The following is a 17851-nucleotide window of genomic DNA, read 5'->3' as shown; positions in this document are numbered from 1 at the left end:
AGGTTAAGAACAGTTTCAGGTTAAGTACGGACCTCCAGAACGAATTAAGTACTTAACCCGAGGTACCACTGTACTAAAAAGTGCTCCAGTCAACCCTTCGTAGCTATGCTCATTTCAACAGGTTGCAGTTAAGCTTCACACCTTTTCCCACTGCAATCAATGGGACTAATCAATGGGCTTAATTTATTATTATACTGTGGTTGAATATTGTGTTTCCAACAATACATCTGCAGTTCTTAAGGTATAGGTTTGGTTGTGCTTTAAGAACCCCAAGCCACCCCAGGAGAATAAAGACACAAGGACACAGAATTTAGGTTAATGTTATTGGGCAAATTTAGGCCACCACTTTATTGGTTACAGAATGTGAGCAGTATTGGCTTAGGCATTGACATCAACAGACTATATCTGACTCCTGCCCGCCTTGCAGGGAGTCTTGCAAGGGTAAACCACCAGCAGGAGAAGCCCCACCGATGTGGATCGACTTGAGCATCCCCTGGGTTCCCACTGGGGTCGTGGCATGGCCCTAGCCCCTCCCCGGGCTTTTGATGACATCCATACTCCTGGATTCCTTTAATGGAATACCCTTCCACATGGAGGGGCAGGTGATCGCTATTCCAATGCCTAACCTCCAAACCTTACAAAGTTGTGACGTTTGCTACGTGGTAGATGAAAACCAAGTGGCTGGTGCCAATTTGCCAAGTGGAAAAAGTCCTACCAGGCCCCTCAACGGCGACCAACTGAAGTCCATAGCAAGGCCAGTGCCCCTACCTAAAAGAGGGTGGGAGGGCAGGAGATTTGCGGTGTGAGGCTGAAAGAGAAGCTGCCAGAATTGCACCACGGGTTTAAATGGGCCCCGGCCATGCCCCCTCAGCGCCCTGATTGGCCGCCTGGCAAATGGCATGGCCGGGTCACCCTCAGCGGGATGCTATCCCACACCATGCTGAGGTGGGGGTGGGGCCTGGCGGCATGAGCGTAACCCGGTCCCACTCGGAAGCGGAACTGATCTCTCAAAAGTGCATCCACTCTCTTTCAAACATAAAATCGTTCCTTGTGCAGTATACTGCCCTGTGATCCTTAGATGAAGGGTAAAAAAGGCAAAGATAAAGGGGCCCCTGACCATTAGGTCAAGTCATGACCGACTCTGGGGTTACGGCGCTCATCTTGCTTTATTGGCCGAGGGAGCCGGCATACAATCATGTGGCCAGCATGACTAAGCCGTTTCTGGCAAACCAGAGCAGCGTACGGAAATGGCGTTTACCTTCCCGCTGGAGTGGTATCTATTTATCTACTTGCACTTTGATGTGCTTTCGAACTGCTAGGTTGGCAGGAGCAGGGACCAAGCAACGGGAGCTCACCCCGTCGCGGGGATTCGAACCGCCAACCTTTTGATCGGCAAGTCCTAGGCTCTGTGGTTTAACCCACAGCGCCACCCGCATCCCTATGACGGGTGGTACATAAATCTAATTAAAAATAAAAATAAATACCATAAATACCCTTTCTTTAAAGGGCCACACACATGCTTTGGTGTCTCAGATTCAAATTCCCCCAGCACCTCCAAGTACAAGAGACTCAAGTTGCAGCACGACAGGGAAGGACCCAAGAGACTCGAGAGTTGCTGCCAGTTCATTCATTCCACACAACTAGTTTTTTATGGCACAAATGTTCCTCCGTTTCCTATTTGTGGTGCACAGTTTGCTCAAATTTACCTTGAGTTTGTACTTTGGTTTTGGGAAGTGGCATCTCCTTGGTGGATACGGGAACATATGACTGTTTATGTTTTTTAATCCAGGAAAATGTGATAATTCACCTAGATAGAGCATATGATCTATAGCCTGCTGGATGAGGACCATGGCCCATCTAGTGCAGGCTCTTGATCTCGCAGTGCCCATGCAGCTGCCTGTTGCAACAGGTATTTGGAGGCAATGCTGCCTCTAGCTGTGAAGGTAGCTCTTTCTCCTCCATGAATTTGTCTAATCCTCTTTTAAAGCCATTGATTGGTGGTGGCTTGGTGGAATGCTTTTACTTGAGTTTTACGGGCAACATATTGAATATATTTTGGAAATTGGTTTGTACATTTGTTCTCTATAGGTTTGACTGCCTTTCAAGATATGAATTGGCAGGAAGGTTCCCAAGGTAGGGGTGGTGATCTTTGTTGATATTTGGAAGCCTGCCACCATTTTGATTCAAGATGGAAACATCACTCTTGTGTGACTTCACCCATTTTTTTGACATGGGGTGGTGGTGGTCATTGAGTTGTTCTTGTTTTTATTTTGATTATATACCTTGTGGTTTAAATTCTGATTTTATCATGTGAACCGCCCTGAAACCTGTGGGCATGGGGCAGTATATATCACCACCAAACTTGGCATGAAGGTTTCTGAGCTGGGGATGGGGGACGTCATTGATGTTGAGGTACTGGGAGCGATTTTGAATCCTGGAGGCAGATTGAAATGTGATTTTGCATTGACTTCACCTGATTTTTGGCAGGACTGATCCCAGCTCACAAACTGCACTATTGCAGGGGGTCAAAGAAGAATGGTTCTCTAAAGGCTGTCCAGTGTGCTCACAGTAGAGTCTTGGTTTTAACCACTGAGCTTTGAACCATCTCTTAGCCACATTTGCAAAAAGCACCCCACCATGTCTGCGTATGTGTGCATGTGCTTGAGATCATGGGCACCTACCTGGCTGAAAAGAGATGTCTATCACTGGGCATTGATACTTGACTGGAGATGAAAGAGCCTCTGCAAAGTAGCTGAAGCTCATCAGGCAATATGGGGAAGTTATCAGCCTAAACATCGCTCTACTCTTAGTGCTGAGCGTGCATGACATAGAGTATGTGCTCAGTGGGAATCTTTTGCAATCGTGGGAAAAGCAAATTGATGTTTAATGTTGCTTAATAGGTTCAGGCAACAAGTGGAGAAGAGACTTCAGCAATATGTAATGGAGGGCAAGTAGAAAGAGTGGGCTCAGGCAATGAAGCCTAGTGTGAGGGGGGAGATGCAACAGAAGTATGTTAAAGAGTCCCCTTTATTTTATCATTTGGCTGGGGGAGGTATGAAAAGGTCAGCTCATTTACCACTTCACTAATGGGGAGAGGGACATCTGCTGTTCATGCAAAGTTGCAAGAATGTGCTCATATGAAATGAAATGCAGTGTAATTGCTAAGATTTAATTATTGCCTTATTCCTTTGCAATTCTGCAAGTGAATGCAGTGGTTTCATTTTTAGTAACCATCAGTGTCGTGTTTCTATAGCTGAGGTTCTTACACCAGGCCTGCTGATTAAGTCAAGACCTCATAAATTTTCATTGGCCTTTGTAAACAAGTTGGACAGCTCTTGGTGGTAGGCTAAGATTGTCTAAAGAAAAAAAAGTAGGCGTACAGTTTATTCAGACACTGAAGCAAGTCGATTTCACTTGTGCTCACTTAGCCACAAAACTTAGGCGCATGATTTTAAGAGCATGTGTCTTTCCAGACACAACTACTGACTATTGCTAACTCAAGAAGTTTCCAGCTTAGAATCATCTGGCCCTCCAATGCAAGATGTAAAACTTTATAAACAATGCTTGTGAGAGACTTCCCACAGACTCAGACCACTGCCGTGCCTGACATTCCGCCAACTCCACTTGCGGATGTTCCACCCACAGCAGCGGATCCAGGGGACTTGGTTTCAACGCCAGTTAGGGTCGCGCCACAGCCTCAGCAAGAATTGGGCGGCCCCCCAGACTTGGCTACCGGTCCCCAGCGGTCTGGCAGTGTTTCCAAATGCCCAACTTATTTAAAGGACTATGTTGTTGGACATGTAACACTGCTGGTCTAATGGAAGTATGTGAAATGTAACCGATATGCTTTTGTGCCTGATTGAACCATTACGTGTAGTGCTGTATATAAGGAAACCATTACGATTGTAACTAATGCCTTATCTTGGTGGGGAGGGGTGTTATGTACTGAAGTTCTCACCCTGGGCCATCAGGGGGATACTGTAGATAGTTATGCAAATAAGGGATCGAAAGTGACGTTCAGTGATTGGATAGTTTTAGAAAATTGTTACAGTTACATGGTACTGGAGCTCTCTATAAGCAGGCTGACTGAACCCTTCAATTCAGTTCTGTCCTGGCCTGTGAATAAACAAGAGCTGTTTGAAGAATTGCTGTGTCGTCTGATATGTTCACCCACAACTTAACATTAACATTTTAAAATTCATGCGTCCATCTGAGCACACAGCAGAACTGTGTGTGTCCTGCATGGCTATAAAGTGCTCAGAGGTATTTTGTCCTAGTAAGTGTTATTTATATTTTGTTAAGTAAAAAGGAAAATAATAAATAAAACAAAAATGCACCAAGATTACTCAGGTTCTGTGCTAAGAAAAGATGGAGTTTGCATCTTGTATCAATTATACAGATACTTGCATATTTTCACCTTATTTTGCATAACGTATGAAATTGTATTTGCTAGTCAAAAATAGGAGTGTGTTTTTGGCCTCTCCCCTCATTTGTTACTTCCCTGCTCTCCAGAGGTTCCCTGAAGTATTTTGAGGGCGTCTCTCCCTTCAAACTACTGAAACTTTATTCAGCTATTAAGTTGTCCCAAAACAGTATTCAGCAGAATGACTTGGGATGGACTTTTAAGTAATGATCAATGAGATGCTTATCCCATTCAAGCTGAAATATCATTCAGATGTTTGGGTATATAGTTACCATCTGCTTACCGTTTTGCTTATTGGCTAGATTTTATTCATTTGCATCAGGTTACTTTTTTATTTATTTGCCTTTTAAAAATTCAAATTATCAAAAAGATAATTACTCCAGAGTGAGTCTACAATAACAATAACAATAACAATAACAATAACAATAACAATAACAATAACAATAACAATAACAATGATTTATTATTTGTACCCCACCCATCTGGCTGGGTCTCCCCAGCCACTCTGGGCAGCTTCCAACAAAGATTAAAAATACATTAAAATGTCACACATTAGCAGGAGGCCTTCAGGATTGCAGGTCCATGGATATGTTTTACAGTGGTGCCTTGCAAGATGAAATTAATTCGTTCCGCGAGTTTTTTCGTCTTGCGATTTTTTCGTCTTGCGAAGCACGGACTTTGGAAAAGCTTCAAAAATCACCAAAGTCTTCAAAAACCTCAAAGAAAGGCTACCACACCGCGTGCTATGAGTTGCTCCTCGAAGTGAATGCACGGTTTTAAGAAAAAGGAAACAAACTTGCAAGACAAAGGAAACAAACTTGCAAGACGTTTCCGTCTTGCGAAGCAAGCCCATAGGGAAATCCGTCTTGCGAAGCAACTCAAAAAACGAAAAACTCTTTCGTTTTGCGAGTTTTTCGTCTTACGAGGCATTCGTCTTGCGAGGTACCACTGTATTCTCATTTCATTATTAGATGCAGCTTTAATGTTCCATGACATAAGATATTCAAAAACTTAAGTATTCTTTGCCACAACAAAATTATGCACCCACGGTTCATATTTACTCTACCATCCTGTGGCAACTATGGACAATTTCAAGTCCCTTGAGGGGAAGGGAGGCAAAGGCCCAGAGCCAGGACTGTGGAAGGAGCGCAGAGAGAATACCATGGTGCCCCTGTAGCAGGACAACCGAACACCTTCATCTGCCCCAGCAGCAACAGAACTTGTCTCTCTCACAGGCATAGGCAAACCCGGCCCCCCAGATGTTTTTGGACTACAACTCCCATCATCCCTAGCTAACAGGACCAGTGGTCAGGGATGATGGGAGTTGTGGTCCCAAAACATCTGGAGGGCCGAGTTTGCCTATGCCTGCTCTCCCATATCGGACTCTACAGCCATAGCAGGCGCTGTAACTCTCCAACGGCTTGACTTCACCCCTGAAGATGCACTCTCCCACTGCCCACACTGGGCTTTCGATACATTGGTTGCACACATCTCTCTCTTCACACACATATCCTGACAGCCAAACTGGTGTATCTTCCATAGAGAGGAGTAGCAGAGCAGAGGAGGAAAGGGTGGGTGGAACTCTCAGCAAATGGCACACCTGCCAGCTGCAGGATCTACCTTCTCAAGCGAGGTAGGCATCCTGGGAGGGCAGAATCTCTTAAAGGCACCCAGAAAGGAAGATTCAAGAGACACAGAGAGAGGCAGGTGTATAAAAGGCTTGGAGTCAAGAAATAAAGTAGAGAGGCTGTTGCCTAGAAAGGGTACCCTTGGAACTGTGGTTCGTGAGGAATCTGGGGAGGCTTTATGGAGAGGTGGAAGCATTCTTCCATAAAATGAAACAAATATAATGTCAGTTGCAAATGCAGGTATCTAATATTAAGTTAAAGCTATGGTTTTCCCAGTAGTGATGTATGGAAGTGAGAGCTGGACCATAAAGAATGTGATGTATGGAAGTGAGAGCTGGACCATAAAGAAGGCTGATCGCTGAAGAATTGATGCTTTTGAATTATGGTGCTGGAGGAGACTCTTGAGAGTCTCGTGGACTGCAAGAAGATCAAACGTATCCATTCTTAAGGAAATCAGCCCTGAGTGCTCACTGGAAGGACAGATCCTGAAGCTGAGGCTCCAATACTTTGGCCACCTCATGAGAAGAGAAGACTCCCTGGAAAAGACCCTGATGTTGGGAAAGATGGAGGGCACAAGGAGAAGGGGACGACAGAGGACCAGATGGCTGGATAGTGTTCTCGAAACCACCAGCATGAGTTTGACCAAACTGCGGGAGGCAGTGGAAGACAGGAGTGCCTGGTGTGCTCTGGTCCATGGGGTCACGAAGAGTCGGACACGACTAAACGACTAAACAACAACAAATATTAAGGAAATATTCAGAGAAAATCCAGTTGATATTTCACACTGGAATCTGCAAGTGAGAATTCTGACAGCAAACCCCTTTCAACTCTAGCTGGTAGAAACCCTTAGCTTTCCCACTGGAAAATTAGAGAAGGTGGTTCTATATTTATAATGTAATTCTCTTCTACAGGACCACCAGTGCAACCGCAAGAAGGTGTTAACTTATGAATTATGATTTTGCAATGCCACTGACAAGTGGAGGAGGAGACCATGTCCAGAAAACACATGACTTCTTCATTTTGCCACAATATTTTATACATCTGAATATGCACCTCTACAACCTTGTGAGTGCCAGCCACAGAAATGAGTCCTCCAGAACTGTCCTCAAGGTCTATGCGCTATGACATTGTATAACGTGACCTTACATAGTTGAATTGGAAGAGATTAATCTGTCTGTCTAAAGAACATTTGGGTGCATGTATGACTACACCCTTATTCCATGTACTTACCCCAGGTTGTTAGACTAGTTTTAAACTGGCTTTGCTGGTTGGAATCACCCCTTTATTAACTATTTTAAGCATCACCTTTTTTACTGAGAAATGGCCTACTTACAACTCCATTCATTTGTTCCATTTTTATTTTTTAAACTCGCTTTTCCAGGAATCTTCTCTCACAAGGTGGTTCACTACACCATCATATAAAAATAATATACCAATTGTTTAATACAATCATTAGCATTATAACATAGTTAGCCAACCTTAAAATAACAGGAGGTTCATATGGGCGCAAGTGATCATTCAGATAACCCAGTCCCAAATTGTTTAAAGCATAAAACCATGACCTTAAACTGGGCCAGAATCAAACAGGCAGCCACGCACAGACTGGGTGAAATATAATCCAGATGTCTAGTTTCTACAAGCATTATAGTGACCACATTCTGCACCAACTGACGTTCCCAAATCATTTAAAAAGGGAGTCCCATGCTTAACCCAATGCAGTAATATATCCTTGGTTGAATCACTGAGGTAAGATTTGCCTTCTCAAAATAAGGCTGCAGCTAGCAAAACAACTAGGGTTGATAAAAGTGCTCCTGGCCTTTGATACCACCTGACACCCCAGAGATAATACAGAGGTCTCCCAAACCCCATCCTTGGATCTTTACTGGCCGGCAACCACATCCAGATCGACAGATTTCCTGGTCTACAGTACACACATCTTGCCTAGATTAAGATTTCCACCATGGTGAAAAAGAGAGGTAGATAGTTATCTGCATATTTATGATATCTCAGGTCATACTTCCTGGTGACTTTGCCCCCTGGTTTCATGTAGGTGTTGAAATGTTTGGAGGGTCAATTGAGCCTTGAGGCACTCCAAAGGCCAGTAGCCAAGAAAGGAAAGAGAGGTCCTTGAGAACCATCATCCACACTGAATTAGATCTACTACAGCACGGTGCCCTCAAGAAGAAGAAGAAGAAGAGTTTGGATTTGATATCCCATTTTATCACTACTTGAAGGAGTCTCAAAGTGGCTATCATTCTCCTTTCCCTTCCTCCCGAACAACACTCTGTGAGGTGAGTGGCGCTGAGAGACTTCAGAGAAGTGTGACTAGCCCAAGGTCACCCAGCAGCTGCATGGGAGGAGCGGAGCCGCAAACCCGGTTCCCCAGATTATGAGTCCACCACTCTTAACCATTACACCACACTGGCTCTCAAGCCTCATCCCAGAGAGATATTCTGGAAGGAGAACACAATGGTACTGAAAACCATTGAGAAGTCAAGGAGAACATTCCTCCCATCCATTCCCCAGTGTAAATCATCTGCCTAGGCAGTTTCTGTCTCAAAGCCATGATGGAAGCCAGATTCAAAGTTAACTCAAGAGTTAACAAACCACCACCCACTCCAGCGCCTTCCTTAATAATGGCAAATTACAGACTGAGTGATAGTTTCTCAAAGACAGATATTTACATAAATGAGCACGTAAAATTTAGGTCAGGTTAGTTTTTCCCAAGCAGATGGCAGCCTTAAGTAGAATGGCAAGATAGAATAAAGGCTGAGGCTATGATGACAATCCACTCAGGCAAGCATTGAACAAGAGCCTTTGGGGGTCATACTTGCTGAACCGAACATTTTGGACTTGGGTTACAATAGAATTATAATAACAAAACAATAACAATAACAACAATAATTTATTATTTATAACCAGTCCATCCGGCTGGGTTGTGTTTTGAATGGTAATTATATTTAATTTTTAAACTTTCAAGTATTGGAGGTTGGCTCTGTTGTCACGGAAAACACTAGCAAATAATGAGAAACATCCATCTCCAGCTTTTTGCCATGGAGACAAACCGAAAGCTGCACATCGGAGTTCTTCAAACCATGCGCCAGAGGAGAGAACATTACATTTTCACTGAACCCAGTGAGGGCGCTTCTCAGCTATACCCACTGCTCTACCAGTCTGCCTTCACCTTTGGGCAATGACGTAAGGGCTATTCATTAGCAACCATGAGTTCCCCTAACAATCTATTTATTGAGCACTCATTCCAATTTGTTTGTGAGGAGGTTATACAAACTATGAGCATTCATCCTGTATTAATCGTAATTTGCTTGCAAGGTGTTTATATGTCTTCCTATTAATCATTCCTTTATCCAGTGTGGAGCCAGTGTGGTGTAGTGGTTAAGAGCGGTAGTCTCGTAATCTGGGGAACCGGGTTCGCGTCCCCGCTCCTCCACATGCAGCTGCTGGGTGACCTTGGGCCAGTCACATTTCTTTGAAGTCTCTCAGCCCCACTCACTTCACAGAGTGTTTGTTGTGGGGGAGGAAGGGAAAGGAGAATGTTAGCCACTTTGAGACTCCTGAAGAGGAGTGAAAGGCGGGATAGCAAATCCAACTCTTCTTCTTCTATCCTACACTTTCCAATGCATTTCCTGATCACTTTCCAAACTTTGAAAAGTCAGGTTCTTTTTTTAAAGTGGCTGTTGTACTTGGATGACAAAGCCCTTGAGTCAGATGTGCTGACCCAAACTTACAGTATGTGTTTAACTCCCTCCCGCAAAATAGTGACAATCTGGAGACACCCTGTTTCATTCCTATCCTGTCCATGCATTCATGGGCTCCTAAAGGATTAAAAAAAAGAAAATGAAGCAGTATTTCTCTGCAAAGATAAATATCTACCAGGATTCATTCCTTGCTCTAATTTTCCTAAGTAGTGAATGGAAGCAAAGTGAAGTATAGTTTTTCTACTTGGAAAGAAGAGTCTCCAACTTCAATAGGACTTACCGGTACTCTCAAATTAAGAGTGCAGAGGACTGAAATCACTGAGGACTTCAGCTCTCTGATTAAGTAGACTAGCCAAGAAATCAGGGGCAACCCATGGGTAACACAATTTTCAGTGAAATGCAACAATATTCAATTTTGTTGCAAAGTTAAAAATACACTTCTTTTGCAGTTTAAGAAAGACTTTATATTAACTGTGTTCTTGCTTATATACATCAAATTATTCCTAGCAATATCTTCAACCCAAGACAGGCATCCTTTTTGGAGCAAAGGGATTCATGTCTTGTGTATGAGTGTCTGGTAAGTTTGGCTCATTCAGTTTGGAGGACAAGAGCCACCGACTAAAGAGTTACTACTCCAAACATTGCAGTTTAGGCTTACACCTAGTACATGAACACTTAAAATAGCCAGCAGTAATGTGTGAATGAGACAAATGGATTGGCCGTAGCTTCAGATCTTTTACCCTAGCAGCACGTGAATTAGAAATGTGTCTTGTGATTGGAAAGACTGCAGAATTGGTTGTGAAGCCAACCAAAAGTGATAGGAGCATTAAGAAGCCTGTTTATTTAGAGAAACCTTCTTGGAATACAAAAGAGAATTTGCAAGTTGCAAAACATCACTGGAGAGGAGCATGGGTCGCCAACCTTCTTAGACCAGAAGGTGCATTTTGATTTTTGACACAACATGTATTTTGTGTTTTTATCTTGTATTTTTATGCTGTGAACTGCCCTGAGATCTTCGAATGAAGAACGGTATACAAATTTAACAACAAATTTAACAACAACAACAATGCTGTAGTAGCTCTCACAAGGCCTGTGTAACAAGAGACAGAAAGAGAGAGAAAATATTTTGGAAATTTCATGTGATGGAAAAGAACTGCAGTCTAGCCTTTTCCCTGATATGCTAGGGAGGTTGGGGTAAAATGAAGGGTTGATATTGAGGACCACTCAATCATACAATATCCCAGCTGCAGTATGAAGTAATTAGTATAGAAGTAGTTCTATACTCTTGGTGCAGGTCAAGTTTCAGACCTTAAATGCCTGAAAAGCAGCTCTGAGGACCAAAGTAGATGCTATGCTAAAAACCTGGCTTGTGCAACTTGTGACGCACCAAGCCCACTGCAAGGCATTAGGAATCGATGAGTTCAGAAATCTCCCGGGACAGTACTGTGTTTAAAAAGGTCAATGTCAAATAGCCAGCAAGCCACAGCACACTGCTAACGAACCGCATTCAGTCTGGCCAGTTACAGACTGTGCAGATCTGCACTGAACAAAAATGGCAACCCTACGCTTGGCTCCCTCTCTCCAACCACAACCAAGCTGGGTGGGGCTGATGCGGAGTAGGAGTTCAAAATATCTGATGGGTCCCAAGTTGGGGGAGGATGATCTAGGACAGTGTAATTCAACTCTGGGTCTCCACATGTTGTTGGACTACAACTCTTGTTCATAGAATCATAGAATCATAGAGTTGGAAGAGACCACAAGGGCCATCGAGTCCAACCCCCTGCCAAGCAACTGGCTGGGCATTGTGGGAGTTGCATTCCAATCTCTGGGAACCCAAAGTTGAAGAAGACCGACATGGGATAACCTGATGCCACATGTTCTGCAACTAGCTACAGTCACTGATATAGAGCCAAGATGGGGGAACGCAGAATATCGTATTAGGACATTTGTATTAGACCTGATGGAGAGAAATTATTTTCCATTGCAGTAAATATGGAACAAAGCACAGCTATGAACTGAACCTGAATACGAGCAGAAATGCATTTTATTATGGGGGACACAGGAATGAAAGAAATGGTATGATTTATCGCCAAGGCCTGTGGCAAATATAAGTAAATTTACTCAGGCTGGAACTACGTATTTCAGGGGCAGTCCGCGTTTCCTTTAAACATAGACCTGTATCCAGGTATCCCCTCTCCCCTCTCAGAACATTGGGTACTATTCTGCCCCCAGCAGCTAATGACACCATGTAGGAAAGGAGAAATGCAGGACACTGTGATGCTTAAACAGAGGAGGTGCTACAACATGTTACAGAGAATGACGTAATTTGCTAAATACACATCAATCAATTAACACATTTTGCCATGTAAGATGACATGACAAAATTGGATCAGTAATGCATGGTAACAAAAATAAAACATTTTAAATTGAATAACGCCTTACATAATTTGAGAAACAACTGGGGCAAACATCTGCAACTTTTTGGTTATCTCAGTGTTTTTAGTTCCCACCAAGGCCATCGTTCTTACTCGTTACTGAAGGAGGAACCATGCTATCTATAACTGGGTTACCCATTTAGTTTTGACAAAGGGCCGTCCAGTAAATTATGTCCAGTCAACTGAGTCCCAAAGCATCATATCCCATCTACGTATGATGGATAGAGGACTATTTATGCTGTGGTAGACAACTGGACTTAAATTTGCCATGTCTTTTCTTTTTACTAGGAGAGATGTTCACTGAAGGTGACTAGATTGGGTCTCCCTCTAACAGATCACATGTAGGACCTACACATGCACAATACTGTCAAGCAACTCACTATTAATGTCAAGCAACTCACTATTGTGTGTGTATCCAGTTCAGGTGGAACTATATATATATATATATATATATATATATATATATATAATGTTTTCTAAAATTCACAAAATGACAGGCACAAATTGATGCCGTGTATCACTCATCAGCCAAGATAGCATGAATTCTACAGGAGAAGTGAATGAAAAGTGCATATTTAGTGCTAAAAATAATATACATTGGCTGCAAGTAATCACTAGTTGTGTGCGTTGGTTACAGCTACTGGACATAGATCGGAGAAAAACATATCTGCCTACATCGCCAGATGCATTTTTCAATTTAAGAGAAGCTGGATGAACTTCGAAATACAGATGCGCAATGCCTGCACACTCAATTCTCTCTTGCTGGATCAAGCTAAATTTCTGGAATGGCCCTCCAACATCCGGGTGCAATTCAACTGCCGAACATCCTGGGTTTCCCCCGAAGCTATTCTTTCCCATGGCCCCTTCAGATGTCACCTATCAAATGCTTGTATCTCTATACTTCAACAGCCAACAAAGGTCAAGCACACGGATCTCTCTCTTCCATGGTGGCTTTGGGATCCATTCTTTGGAACCAGAATACTCTAGAAACCCTAAACTGCATTTTATGTTCATCCCGCGGTGGTTGTGAGTATATGGGGTGGGACGAACCCCTTGCCTCTTTGTTACTGCAGCAATCACCTTTGCATACCATAAAAGTCATAAGACGTTCACAAATGAAACAAGGGAAGAAGTCCAGAGTTCAGGCAGTCCATTTGACCTGAGGCTGTTGTCCTCAGCAGCCCCTTCAGTTGGGGCCAGAAGCTGCTGCCCAGTGGGAAGAAATCCACTTTGATCTGGGGATCAGGCAGGCCTCAACTTCAGGTCCTGTCTACGGACAAGAGGCTGACAAGGGATCTACTTAGCAACTACCAGACACAAACTTTTCAGACACTGCATTAGTCCCACGAAACTTGTTTATCATTAGATCCGACTCCTTTCTTGTACAAATCTTTACTAACAGGAGGCTGTGCTTAAGCAGTGTAGCTACTACACGGAAAGACAAAGGTTGAGACTTATTCCCGACCACCAGTTTTCTTCAAGGTAGATGAGACGAGGACCCACCTGTTGCCCCTGGCAGAGAGGAACGCTAAGAAACAAATTCAGCACTCCCATAAGACCTTTACAGGATATATCCACAACAACAAAGATCAAACCCAAGTCCAGAGTTATTAGTCACTCGATAGCATGATTAAAAAAAAAGTAATGGACTTCACTCTACATTTTAAAATGGTGGGTCCTTTTCTTCTCCCGAAATTGCCTGTCAGACCCCATTAGTGTCTTGATTTAAATGTGACACAGCTCAGCTGGAATTCCTGTACAAGGCCCATGGGAGCCTCTCTCCCTCTTTCTCTCCTATTCTTCTCCCAGGAATGTTGCAACAGAGCAGACTTTCCCTCCTTGTATCGTAACTTAGAGACAAGATCAAATTGCCTTACCTGACTGGTGTCACATCTTGAACTTTAAAAGGATATTTTCCCGTAGATCTGGTGTGGATCCTCGCTGCTGCTCCTGGGGCCAGGTTAAAGTTTTTTCTCCTGGTTTCCCCGAGGCTGGAGGTATTTTTGTCTGTGTCTAACTTGTTCAGGTGAGTACAAATGAGCACACCTTCCTGAGCTGGGAAAGACAGGAAGTCAAGGAAGCCACAAGCTGATTGGTCTGCTTCAGTGTACAGAGTCTAGTGAGGAAAGAGAGACTCCTAAGCCAGGTGGGGAGAGGAGGGAGGGAAACAGAGCACAAAGGAAAGCAGCGCGATAGAGGCTTGGGAGGCAAGTCAGAGATCACTGACTTCTATCTCTCAGTTGAGTGGAAACTGAAACACACCGATACTTTGCAGGGAGGAGTCCATGAGATGCCTCTTTGTAAGAGATTTCCGGATTGTTGCTATTGATCAGCATAGTGCCAACAATGTACATAGCACTTGACAAAGAAGCATCAAGCAAAAATGAAGTATGTTGCTTCTCCCTAAATAGGAACAATGAAGGAGAGATACACATAGATGTCTGTTTAGTACAGGCATGGCCAAACTTGGCCCTCCAGCTGTTTTGGGACTACAACTCCCATCATCCCTAGCTAACAGGACCAGTGGTCAGGGATGATGGGAATTGTAGTCACAAAAATAGCTGGAGGGCCAAGTTTGGCCATGCCAGGTTTACAAAGCCTGCCCCCCCCGTCTGTCTGTCTGTCTGTCTGTCTGTCTGTCTGTCTCTCTCTCCTTCTCTCTCTCTCTCACACACACACAGTTACACACACATGTGCTTTCATTGGGTTTGATTTCAAAAATATTGGTGCCTGGAGAGGAAAATCCAAACAGCAGTCTCACCTTCCCATCAATCTAGTGGGAAGTTTACTTGAAAATGTCCCACTAAAATAATCAGGATCTGCTTGGAAGTGCTCTTCTAATTCATCTCAATTGGGTTGGGTTTGCATAACTGCCCATGCATTATGCCCAGTCCTTATAGAGAATTAAAACAGGAAGGGGGTGCCTTCCTGTCCCTGCCACCCTATAGTAAGGAACAAGCTACAGTGGCATGAAACTTTCCTCCCTTGTTCTACTTAGTGAAGGAGTGGGTTGTGAAGGTATCTGGGTGACCCACCCTTTGGATCACTTTAAGAACTGCTTATGGCATCCAGCAGCAGCGAGATCCCGTGGACACTAAACTGATGCCAGCAAGGACCCAGAGACACGGCGGCAGAAGTTACCGAGATGCTGTTAATTAATTCCTCTGAGAGGTCTTCATTGCCAGACTCTACCTGTGTGTCTGTAATGGCAACTGGTTTTATTAACGGTGGAATTCAGCTCTTCATCACAGAAAGCCAATGGAAGAGCAGGGAATCTGGATGGCACTTGAAGAGATAGGTAAAGGTAAAGGGACCCCTGACCATTAGGTCTAGTTGTGTCCGACTCTAGGGTTGCAGTGCTCATCTCACTTTATTGGCCGAGAGAGCCAGCGTATAGCTTCTGGGTCATGTGGCCAGCATGACTAAGCTGCTTCTGGCAAACCAGAGCAGCGCACGGAAATGCCGTTTACCTTCCCGCCGGAGCAGTACCTATTTATCTACTTGCACGTTGACGTGCTTTTGAACTGCTAGGTTGGCAGGAGCAGGGACCGAGCAACGGGAGCTCACCCCGTTGCGGGGATTCAAACCGCTGACCTTCTGATCGGCAAGTCCTAGGCTCTGTGGTTTAACCCACAGCGCCACCCGCGTCCCTACTTGAGGAGATAGAGTACTATTAATTCACTGCGCTGCATACATGTCTCTATTAACAGGAAAAGGGCAGCATATTTCTGGTGGTGTCTCTGTTTACATTAGCCGTTTGTATCCTAGACCTTCAATTTTGGGACTTGAAATATCTCCCTTATTTGGAATGTATAGGGCTTCTACTAGGGACGCTGTGGTCTAAACCACTGAGCCTAGGGCTTGCTGATCAGAAGGTCGGCAGTTCAAATCCCTGCGATGGGGTGAGCTCCTGTTGCTCAGTCCCTGCTCCTGCCAACCTAGCAGTTCAAAAGCACGTCAAAGTGCAAGTAGATAAATAGGTACCGCTCCGGCTGGAAGGTAAACAACGTTTCTGTGCGCTGCTCTGGTTTTGCGAGAAGCGGCTTGGTCATGCTGGCCATATGACCCAGAAACTGTCTACAGACAAATGCCGGCTCCCTCGGCCTATAGAGTGGCGCAACCGCAGAGTCGTCCATGACTGGACCTAACAGTCAGCGGTACCTTTACCTTTTAGGGCTTCTACTTAATTGCTGTGTTGTCTAAAAAAGATATTACCTGTGCTTAGGGAGTGTACCTTTGCTCCTTGTATGGTTCTAATGGGGGTTCATGACCATTGTGAAAGTCATAGAATCATAGAATCATAGAGTTGGAAGAGACCACAAGGGCCATCGAGTCCAACCCCCTGCCAAGCAGGAAACACCATCAGAGCACTCCTGACATATGGTTGTCTTCTGGTTCTAAGGTACCAGAGTCACCTCTGTTCTCTGACATGTAAGTGTGATGTATTAGATTGTGCTTTAACATTGTTACGTTCTGTATACTATTTATGACTTGAGGTGTTGTCCCATTAGGGACTCTGCATCTCCCTTTGAAGTGTCTTCCAAGAGTTGTAGGTGATCTTGCATTTCTGTCCCTACAAGTATTTTGTGTTTTTCCTCTCTCTTCTCTTTTGCTCTGATTCATCTTCTCATGATCTGTGACTTTTGGGGACAGAAATGTTTCCTTTACTTATTTAACAGATTTAAGCTTTCTACTGAGTAACTGGACAGGCCTGCTGTTATTCTGTGAGGGCTGCCAATCTGGGTGTGACTCTTGGCGAATCAGTCGTAATCCCTAGGATAAGTTCCAGGTGGGTGGACAGTGCCTTTAGTGCCCCTTTAAAAACAAACAAAAACCTACTTCTACTTTGTGTCTGGCATAGTGCTTCCAATTCTAGAATGAATAAAAGTATTATCACCTGTTCCACAGAAGCTTCTATTTTATTGGCATTTGACTTAACACTGTTCTCTGTTTATCTTGATAGTGAGACTTTCTGGAGTTTATGTGTAGTAGGAAGTCAGTGATATCATCCAGTCTTTTCTAAGATTTTGTGCCCTTTTCTTTGGAAGATGCCTATGTGGAGGACAATTTTTCTGAAACACTATGTTATGAATGGTATATTTGGTGCTGTTTCCTATTAGTTTATCTGATAGAGACAAGATTCCATGTTTGTGGCTGTTCTCGGTTATTCTCTCTTATTGGCGAGTTTGCTTTTTATACAGTACCTGTCTTAAAAGTCATCGTTACTTCCTTGTGTTCTCTGTGAATTGTAACAAATATCTCCCCTTTCTGAATTCCTGCTTACGTGTTGTAAATAGGCATAGTGTTGCAGCTGAGTCACTGACGTCATCTTAGAAATGCATTACTGTATGGCATTACATGCCCTTTGCTTTACTTTCTCTTTGAAGAAGGTAAAGGTAAATGAACGGCATGCTCTTGAGCAGGTATTTTCTTTCTGACACTTCCTGCATATCAACTCTAGTGCTGGACATTCAATTTTTCTTGTATGTTGTAAAGTATGCATCTTTCTTTTTGTGCTTCTGTGGCTAATACCCTGCCTTGTTTTATAGTGTGTATCACCTAATACCTTTATGTTACTTGCGTTTGCTTGATTCTTTGTGGGCTCCGACTAGCTTGATAGCTTTATCTACAATTAATCTATGCATGAAT

The 17851-nt window shown here is 43.7% G+C and overlaps 1 protein-coding gene across 1 annotated transcript in view; it reads right to left on the bottom strand.

The window, feature by feature from the left end:
* The window catches only part of LOC309341454 (uncharacterized protein), a 63289-nt gene extending 49024 nt beyond the window's left edge, over positions 1-14265 (bottom strand). The window contains exon 1 of the mRNA XM_081860932.1: positions 14080-14265. The gene's annotated coding sequence lies outside the window, so the exon portion shown is untranslated. The remainder of the gene's footprint in view (positions 1-14079) is intronic.
* Positions 14266-17851: the final 3586 nt, after the last annotated feature.

This window comes from Podarcis erhardii (assembly GCF_964252035.2).
Source record: "Podarcis erhardii genome assembly, chromosome: 5".
Lineage (NCBI taxonomy): Eukaryota > Metazoa > Chordata > Lepidosauria > Squamata > Lacertidae > Podarcis > Podarcis erhardii.
The sequence above is the reverse complement of the archived record's forward strand: the minus strand, read 5'-3'. Positions and strand labels throughout refer to the sequence as shown.